General features: G+C 39.3%; 3 long non-coding RNA genes across 3 annotated transcripts; 2 read left to right on the forward strand and 1 right to left on the reverse strand.

Annotated features, from left to right (window-relative positions):
* Positions 1 to 1009: 1009 nt before the first annotated feature.
* On the forward strand, positions 1010 to 3274 carry LOC121813093. The gene is made up of 3 exons (XR_006053506.1): positions 1010 to 1140; positions 1393 to 1485; positions 3164 to 3274. It is a non-coding gene; the product is annotated as an uncharacterized LOC121813093 (long non-coding RNA).
* A 209-nt stretch (positions 3275 to 3483) lies between these two features.
* On the forward strand, positions 3484 to 5526 carry LOC121813094. Its single transcript, XR_006053507.1, has 2 exons — positions 3484 to 3521; positions 4377 to 5526. It is a non-coding gene; the product is annotated as an uncharacterized LOC121813094 (long non-coding RNA).
* Positions 5527 to 8709: 3183 nt separating this feature from the next.
* Positions 8710 to 9456, reverse strand: LOC121813092. The gene is made up of 3 exons (XR_006053505.1): positions 9407 to 9456; positions 9137 to 9331; positions 8710 to 9042 (listed from the first exon to the last, which is right to left on the reverse strand). It is a non-coding gene; the product is annotated as an uncharacterized LOC121813092 (long non-coding RNA).
* Positions 9457 to 10116: the final 660 nt, after the last annotated feature.

Raw genomic sequence — 10116 nt, forward strand, 5'->3', positions numbered from 1 at the left:
AAGGCTTACATCATCATGAATAACCCACATCACCCTCTGCATGAATCTGTGAGTGTGCTGAGCAGCTCCTTTAGTCAGAGACTGAAACACCCTCGCTGCAGGAAGGAGAACTTTCGCAGATCGTTCATCCCGACAGCAGTTAGACTCTATAACTCCTCAATCACAATGTCATGAGTCACTGGACATTGTGGATATCCATGGTCACCACTCCATGCATAATGCGCCTATTATGTCTATGGACGTGTTGCCTGGGCAGGTATATGTATATGTATACATATGTATATTAGTGTGTACATGTACATGTTTATACTTATAGATACTTATAGATATCTATTACTTACATAATAATAGTAGTGGAAGAAGAGAGGGAGAAGAAAGGTTCCTTTTATTTCTTGCATTTCCACAAACTTCTGTCCATAATCTCATACTATGTATGCTATCGTTGTATATACTGTATTTTGTATTTGTTTGTATTTTATTTCTATTTCTTCTGATATCTGTACCTGAGCTGAGGTAATGCACAAATTTCCCTGCTGTGGGGTCAATAAAGTCTTATCTTATAAAAACACAGAACTTGTTTAAAGCACTTGGTTCCCAGTATTTAGATACCTAAAGTTTTAATGAATATGTCCATCATCAGGCAAATTTGACCAAATTAGGAAATACTTATGCAAAAATTCATGCTTTTGCATAATTACTCTTCCTTTAATTTTCTGGATATAGCTGTTTACATCATTTCCCCTGGGGATCAATAAAATACTCTGATTATTTGTTCCCTCAGCTGTGATCTCCTGTTTTACTTTGGTAGTCATTTATTGAGCTTTGTTTACTTTCTGTTTGTTTTACAGTTTTCATTTATACATTTTTAAGTAGTAATTGATTATAGGCTGCTAACAAGTGGAAACATGTTTAGTTTATAGTACAATTATTAAACAAAAGATAAAAGTCAGTTTGTCTGCCTAGTTGCGGCTGCTGGTTCACCTGGAAGATTCCAGAACATTCTGGAGGCTACGGGATCGCTACCCGAGGACAGCGGTAGGTCCTGCCTACAAGAAAATCACGAGCACGCCTTAGTGTGAGCGAATAGAAACTTAGGAACACTTCGTTCAGTCATTGTGGCATTTATGGATTCGATGAAAGGTTTGTTCTTGGTTTACTGACAGTTTTAATTTGACTTTAACATATGATGAAAACCTCTGTGTCACTTGTGGCGTTTTTACACCTTATGTCAACGTGACACCTGTTGTGTGACGTTTTTCTAGGTGATTCTTTTAAAAAGACAGTAGGCCTAAAGTGAATGGAAATAAACGAAAACGGATCATTTTATGTTTTAGGTTTGAACTAACTGGACTCGGTAGATTTAATTTAATCTTTAATCTTTTTTCTGTTCAGTTTTTAGAACAGCTGAGATGTCTGGTGCGACGTCTTCCGTTTGGCTCTGGTTGATTTTGGTGTTCGCCATCTTCATCAAGTCTTCCTCGGCTGGTGAGTTCAGCTGTTTCCTGATATATGAAATGACTGTGGACCCACTTGAGTGAAATATTTTAGGTTAGTTCGGTAAATGTCAGTGTACGTGTGTTAAAGTAGTTCTTATTTAATAAACAAAGTTGAGAACCACTTCCTTATTCCCTATTGTGTCGACGTCACCTCACTGTTATGTAATGCCTCGGCCTGAGCGTTTCAGTTTGAAGTGAGAGTTTGAAATATTTAATTTTATATTTATGAGCCAGTTTTACTTTAATTTAACACTGTCACCAAGCACTAAGCCTATGTTTGACTCTAATGATAAGCGAAAGCGCATCAAATCCGACTTTTTTGACCCTATGCGACCCATATCCGATCATGTCATGACAGTGTGAACGGCACAAATCCGATATTTTCAAATCCGATCTGGTTCACTTTCGTATGTGGTGCTGAATCCGATACATATCTGATGTTTCAGAAAGCGACTGCTGTTTGAATGGTCATGTCGCATTAAATCCGTCTTTTACGTCACTGACACAAGACAGACGCCAATTATCAGCGCCAGAGAAGACATCGCGAACGCTTCCTGGCCATGTAAGTGAAACTGTTGGGAAGACAACGTTGGAGAAACGTGAACATTTTATTTGTACTGTATAATCTGCAGATTCTGACAGAAATCTGCAACTATCCTTTGAAGCACCGCTCCTCTAAAACAGCAATAAGGATAATTATTAGGTTATTTACATTATTATGTAAATAACAAAATAACTTAAAGCAAAAATTGGGAAACGTAAAGTCCGAAGTCTTTATATTAAGGGCCATCAGTCAAACAATACTGTTTGCTCTGGGTCTAAACAGAGCGCGTTGTGTGTGACATCTTCTTTTGCGCATGCGGGCCGCTTTGAGCGTTCACACTAGAGCGCGTTTGCTGTCGCATTTTATTTGTAGTGTGAACAAGCAGACAAAAAAAATCGGATTTGATCAAAAAATCGGAATTGAGCATTAAGACCTGCAGTGTGAACGTAGCCTTATTATCTGTAGAACGCTTTTTCCTGCTCAAAATAAGCCATTAGTGTGTGACCACATAGCTAAAGTAAACACAGTGACTCAGTGCTGTCTGTGTCTTTCCTGTAATTTGTTTAATAAGCAAATATTTAATAAGAAAATAAGTAAAGTGTGTTTAGACTTCAGCAAGTTAAATCTCACTGACAAAAACATGTTTCAAAAAAACAAGAAAAGAAACCTCAAACTAGGCATCAGTCAGTAGTTTACTGCATATAAATATTATTTTTTGGATGGATATCAGCTCAACATGTTGAAATTTATTAAGTGACATTTGCTTGGGTCTTTATTTCCATTCATAAAAGGTTTTCATAGTTTTTGTTTTTAAAAATGGCACCAATAGACACTGATTACAGGAGGTTTTGGGGGCCTGCAGAGTGCTGGGCTTAATGTACATCACCTGAAACACTGACGTTTGTAGTGAAAATTTGTTATATACCTCAATTACACCTGAAATGTACTTGTATTATATATTTTATCATTATTATTATTTGGTTTAACATAAACTGGGGTGATTATGAGTGTGTCAAATGGACACTCTGGTCCCGTTCAGCTGAGCTCTGACTGTTGATCTTTACACTGTTTAGCTGCGGTAAAAATAAACATTTCCTTTGCTCCTTTTTTGTCTCCCTTTCAGAACAGATAAATATTACTGCTGTGTTTGGTGAAAGTGTCACTTTGCCATGTCGAGTTTTGGATGGTAACAAAACCATCGATGGCCTAGAGTGGAGCAAACCTGAGCTGGAGACAAAATATGTGTTGTACCGGGATGGACAGTTGCTTATTCAACCAGCATCCATCTTTTAAGAACCGGGTGGATCTGCAGGACAGACAGATGAAGGATGGAGACGTGTCTTTGATTATGAAGAATGTGACGACTGCTGATGCTGGAACATATACGAGTGTCGATGCTTCAGAAACAAAGCGCAGGAAGAGAGCTAATCTGGGCGGTGATCCCATCTGCATCATCACCCTGAGTGTTGTTGATCCTCCAGGTGAGTGAGTAGAGTTGAGTGTGTGTGTAATCAGAGGTGAAGCTGCTTCCTGGTTGCTGAGGAGTTGAGATGATGTTAAATATTAATATTATCACCTATTAGATGACACATAAAGAGTGAAGGGCAGAAAGTTTGATAAAATTAAAGCCCTGATATCTGAACTGAACTTCTCCCTACACTTTGTATGTCTGTGATGATCAGTGCTACAGTATTTTAACCTGTTAAACCCCTCTGCTCTGTTTTGTTTCCACTTTAAGTCAAGAAAAACATCACAGCTGGAGAGAATGTCATTCTGCCATGCCAAGCTCCGAACACTAACAGCAATCCTAACACAGTTGTAGTGTGGAGCAGAGCTGACCTGAAGCCAAAATATGTTCTTTTGTACCGCAACAAGCAGTTTGATCCAGATGACCAGCATCCATCTTTTAAGAACCGGGTGAATCTGCAGGACAGACAGATAAAGGATGGAGACGTGTCTCTGATTCTGAAGAATGTGACGACTGCTGATGCTGGGATATACGAGATGCGTATGAGTCCAAGAACAAAGCGCAGGAGGAGAGCTAATCTGGGCGGTGATCCCATCTGCATCATCACCCTGAGAGTTGATCCTCCAGGTGAGTGAGTAGAGTTGAGTGTGTGTGTGATCAGAGGTGAAGCTGCTTCCTGGTGGTTGTTGATGTTTGTTTGTAAAGATGTTGTTGATGAGACTTTGTAGAAAGCAGCTGGTCTGAGTGATGTGATCAGAGTGCAGTAGATAATGTCTGACAGCAGTTTGAAGAGGAAATGGATTCTGTTCTGTTCTTCACTCATCACCTACCTGACAGCTGACACCTCACACCTGTTTCTCACCTGCAGGTCAGACAAGAAAATCTGTTGGAGTGATGCTCAGTGTGTCACTTCTTGTTGCTGTGCTGCTTGCTGTTGCGATCATATTAATCTACAGAAGATGCAAAAAACAGGATCCAAACAAACCAGAGGACCAGAGTTTGTTGTCCTGATTCACTGTTTTTTGTTTTCAGTAATTTCTTCCCAAGCTGGGAATTTTATTTTACATGTCTTTTTCTGACACATGCCACACTCATTAAGCTAGGCCATGTGTGATTAGCTGAGTTGTGTTTGGCATGTTGGATTCGAGGCATGTCCCCCTCCTTGAATTGCCACCTTATCGTGGTGGAGGGGTTTGTGAGCTCAGACGATCCTGGGAGCTGAGTTGTCTGGAGCGTTCAGCTCTTGGTAGGGTCTCCCATGACAAACAGGTCCCAGGTGATGAGCCAGACTAAGAGCAATTCAGTAACATTTAACCATGATCAAATTAGACTTTCTGTAACGTTGTTTTTGTACATTTTGGTTGTATAGACAGGTTAAAATACAGCCATTTGTCTCAGTCTGTTACCTTTTGTCTTTAATGTGATTGTATTATGTCTGAGTAAGGGTCTGTGTCCACAGGAAGCTGTTTTTCATTTTAATAGCTCCTCTCTCAAACACTTATTGATGCCAGCTGCCTGTTAGCATAAGCTTATACTCCTTCACAGTTGACAGAGTCTGGGTAAAAATGGCTGATTTTGTTTTTTTTCATAGTTTGTCCAAAAACTAGAACAAAAACAGGTTCCTGTTGATAAAAACCTTTAATCTGCAACTCCACATGTTTGTAGTCCAGCAGTTTTCAAACATTGAGTCTCTGCTTGTGCAAAAACAAACAAGTATCTGCTGATGCTGTGACCTGGGAATAAAATGTAATCTCCATCATTATTTTTTTTAAAGATTAATTGACAATGATTCAGTTCCTGAAATGAGACACAGGAGAAAATATTTGAGAACTGCTGATTTAGTGGATTGAGAAGCACAAAACGTAGAAGTTATTATACTGTATATGTTTACAACATGGAAATTAACTGTGTACAAAGCCTGACATGTTTGCGAATGTATTAACGCTAACTTGTGGTGTTTTGTATTGAAGTGATTCTGTTTGAGTTCAGATATCTGACATTAAAGTACTGTCATGGTTTGTTTGCTTTTGTCTTTTTTTGTTTGTGTATTTTTTCAACCACTTGGAAGCAGAAAAGCAGCTGAAAATTAAAGACTAGACTCAACTTCACTGAAGCACAAGGAGCTTGCTTCTACAAACAGATGCTGTAAACACTGGCACTGTGTCTATGATGTGGTTTACAGCTCCATTACAAAGTGACATTGTAACCTGTACAGGTTTATAAAGACACAGAGGAATACTGTAATGTGTTACATGTTTTAAATGTGAACTTGCTCCAGCTTCATTCAAGATTACGCTGAGATAAACAGACATAGATTCAATCTTTCCACACACAGTTTGGTCCACAGAGATGTTAGTCATGTCTTCTGATCAGATCTCTTCTTTCTCTGTGGTTTTACTTCCTGCTGGCTCTGAATGTGTGCTTAAACAATTTAGAAAGGTTCACTTATTGTTAGTGATGCAGCATTTTAAAGGCTGTTACTCAGAGGTCATAAGTAAATCTGCCAAACTGTCATGTCTGTATAAACCAATCAGATCTCATTCTGCGCTCAGATCTGTGTTTGTAGCTCAGGCTGACATTTGAGTGAGGAAACATTCACCTGTGTTTCTAACATGTATTCAAGGCTCCATTAATATATTTTAGAGCAGCAGGAACTGAACTTGGTGCAGAAATGTCTGAATGACGTGTTGAGACGTCAAATAAAAACATCCCTCAGTGCTGTCGCACCCAGTGAGCCAGAGGCTCCTTAACGTGGATCCCAACACAAGGTAGACAGGTTTTCAAAAATGATGATGTTCTTTAACTGATGTCATCTAACATTGTGTAACACTTATTTTTCTTTTTTAATAATAGAACCTCTTTTAACCTTGAATGTTCCCAAACACATTTAAGAATGTTGTGGGAACGTTTCTTGTTAGTTGGGACACTTTACAGCTGCTGACGTCCAAGAAGATTAATAACGTTCGTGAAGATAACTGTGCTTTTATGGAGGCTGTTAAGTCAAATATTTAGTACATGACATAAATCCACACTGGTGCATCTACAGGCTGAACGACAGCTGAATTCCACATCTGCACATTTCTTCTGTGTAAGAGCAGCTCTGTGTCAGACGGTCTCCAAACCCTCAGAAGAAACACTTTAGTATTTGTCTGCGTCAAAATGTAGATTACAGATCTTAATTAATGCTGTTACAGGTACAGTAAAAACAATATGAGAACAATCACAGTCATTATTTACTGAAGCGAAAAATTTATATTAACATGTCCCACCCTCTGAATATAAATCTAACAGCCTCTTCAGAGGAAAATCACGCTCAGGGACAAACTGGAGAACAATACAGGTCGGGACGCTGACTCCATCCCAAACCATCAGGAATTGTAATGTGTTTGTGGTTTTCACTATATTATGTTTTCTTTATGTGACTGAAATAATTAATTTTCCTGATAATACTTGCTGATGAGGACAGATGTTCAAATTTTAGTAGATAATAATTTAATTTGTTATTGTTGTTTCCACTGAGAACAAATTCAGTTATAAGTCCTTTGTCCAAGCATATGGAAAACTTTCTTTCTTTCCTTTTTACATTATTGGATAGTAGAGAAGAGCCATTCTATGAATGCTGTTAAGTATTTGTATAAGTATATCACACCTGTGAGGAGTGTTTCAATATTTATATCTTTTATTAGATATACATGTGGTTTTGTTATTTGCCTTTTGGTTGGACGTACACTGAGAGAGGACTTTTTTTTATTAGTGATCTTAATAATATATTTTTTTCATATTAATGTAATTTTTAATTTAATTTAATGTTATTTCATTTTTAAATAAATCTACTGGACACTGTAATGATGTTAACAACATATAATTAGTGCATAAACATACATACCTAAAAGCTTTGACTTTGGCATCCTAAGTTCCAATAGTGACTATAATAAAATGTGATGTATTGCTGCTCTATGATATATTTTTAAACTATTTGTTTGTTTGTCAAAGCTGCTGGAAAGATATGTTAAGTCTTTGTATTTACATTTAAAATTCATTATATGTGAAAATGTACTTTTCTTTGTTTCCGTTCTAAGGATGATCCTACTAACTGTAGTAGTGAAGACAGCTGTAAAGAAAATCCTATTTCAGTAAGGCAGCTGCACTCATCTGCTTCTCAGAGTTACACCATTACAACAGCTTCCTTCCTTAAAAAAATGTGCTCCCATATTTCCCCCCCTCTTGCCCCATACAGTAAAAGGTCTTGAATTATGAGGCCCCATCATATCCCTGAATCTGAGGTTTCATCATGTGCTCAGACTGGTGCACCATCAAAAACTCAAAAACTTTATTGAACAACAAGAAAATGCAGTGAAGTAAATTACAATACCCTCAAACTGTGCATAAGCTACATCCACACTCAGTGTGTGATTGGTGAGTTTAAGTCACCCAGTCTGTAGATGGCAGCATTAGTTCTATCTTCTCCACCTTTCCTTACAACCATTCCTTTAGGTGACTTACATAACAGCAGCAGCCACACCCTAACACGCACATTAACCCTGCAGTATGCATCAACAGATGCTCAAACAACAAGTGGCATAAACTTATGATATAACTGTGTAGGTTAAATGCTTAAAAATTTGCACTCACATTTACATCTGTGGGCAATTTAGAATCACCAATAAACCTAAACCCACCAACTGCATCCGGGAGAAAACGTGAAATGGACACACATGCAGAACTTGCAATGCAGATAGGAGAAGAATCTATTTACAATAAAAAAGTAGTCAGAAGTCAGCAAATAATGCACGATTACATTTTAGGGACCTTACTTGCCAGAAACAATTAAGCTAGGCTGCTAATATGTGTTTATATTTAATGTTTTGATAATGTCTGTTTAAAGATTTGCCATTGACTATTTTCATGTTGGCTTGAAATAAAATATCTCCCTCTGCTGGTACTGCGGCTTACTGCAACGTCTGCATGCACACAGCCATAGCCTCAATACTGACATCATTACTCTAGTCCAGGGGTGCCCAATCCCGGTCCTCCAGAGCTACTATCCTGCAGCTTTTAGATGCATCCCTACTCCAACACAGCTGAATCAAATGGTTTGATCTCTTCAGCATGCCATCATGTTTGGCAAAGGCCTGATAACAAGCCATTCATTTGATTCAGGTGTGTGGGAACAAGGATGCATCTAAAAGCTGCAGGACGGTAGCTCTCGAGGACCGGGATTGGGCACCCCTGATCTAGTCCAATCATCTTCTTTTTAACCTTTTTTTGAGCCAATCAGCTGCCACTCTGCACGGTTTAAATCTCAGTGCTCTTCTGTCATTTTCCTTTTTAGACTCTAATTCACTTAATCCACCTCCTCCACATCTCCACTTAATCATTACAAAAACACGGAGTAAAAGCAACCAATTGATTCACAGCTCGAAACATCAGAACACATTTAATTTTTTAAGTTAAGGTAGAGAGGTTCAGATGTGGTGCTCTTTGTTGATGCTAGTGATGTTGTAATTACAGTCATCATCCAGTCCCTGCTCAGCCTGGTGGGGTGGGCCAAGAGAAGACAGAGTTTAAACAAAGAGAGGAATTTATCATCAGCATATTGATTGATCAGTGAATGATTCACAGAGTTACCTTTGGCTCTGTGTTGATATAAAGACACCAAGAGGAGAGTGGATATCAAATATGGACAGATCACCAGCAGGTGGAGGACTAGTCTGAAATTAGGATGGCAGAGGGAGCAGCCAGGGTTTGGAGCTGTTGTGGTAGACAGTGATGTGGATGTGAGAAAAGTTGTTGTGGTGGGTGAAGCTGTCGGTGTAGGTTTATCTGAAGAGAAAATCGTAGTTGTTAGTGTGAATATGTGCATTAAATTGGAGGTGAAATCAGAGTGAAGCTCCTCACCTGTGACAGTGATCCAGCTGGATGGAGACTCTCCATGACCGCTGATGTCACACTTGTAGAGGCCTTCATCAGACCTGGAAACATGCTGGATGGTCATGTGACCTGTAGGCTGCTTCCTGATGAGGGAGCCATCTTTATAGAAAGCAGCTGGGAGGTTGGAGGGAGTGGTCTTTGTTTTACAGAGCAGAGTGACGTCATCTCCCTCCATCACAGGGAGGACAGGACTCTGCAGGATCACTGATCCACCTCAACACAGAGACAAACTACAGCATTTCATCCATTTACACACAGCTTCATCAACACTAACTCCACACACTCAGCTTACCAGTGACTGTCAGGTTAACCATGTTACTGATGGGACCCTCTCTGGACTCACACCAGTAAACTCCACTGTCCCATGGGTAGATGTAGTTTATGTCACAGGAAGAACCAGCTGATTTCCCCCAGTCAGCTCCACACTGAGTCCTCTGTTGTTTGCTTGTGTTTCTCCTCAGAGTCCATCCAGCAGAGCTGTCGTCCTCCTCACAGCTCAGAGACACAAAGCCTCCGTTAAAGAACTGAGAGCTGCTGGGACTCACAGTCAGACGAGCTGTGAGGAAAGGGGGAGAATATATAATATTTGCATGTGATTGGCTTGGTTGAATCAATACACGAGAACCCGAACCTGTGGCCCATGATGGCGAAGCTGAAACACATTACAGAGCAGAGCC

The sequence above is a fragment of the Haplochromis burtoni genome, unplaced genomic scaffold (genome assembly GCF_018398535.1).
Source record: "Haplochromis burtoni strain Fernald_Lab_line unplaced genomic scaffold, NCSU_Asbu1 Contig_1134, whole genome shotgun sequence".
Classification (NCBI taxonomy): Eukaryota; Metazoa; Chordata; class Actinopteri; order Cichliformes; family Cichlidae; genus Haplochromis; species Haplochromis burtoni.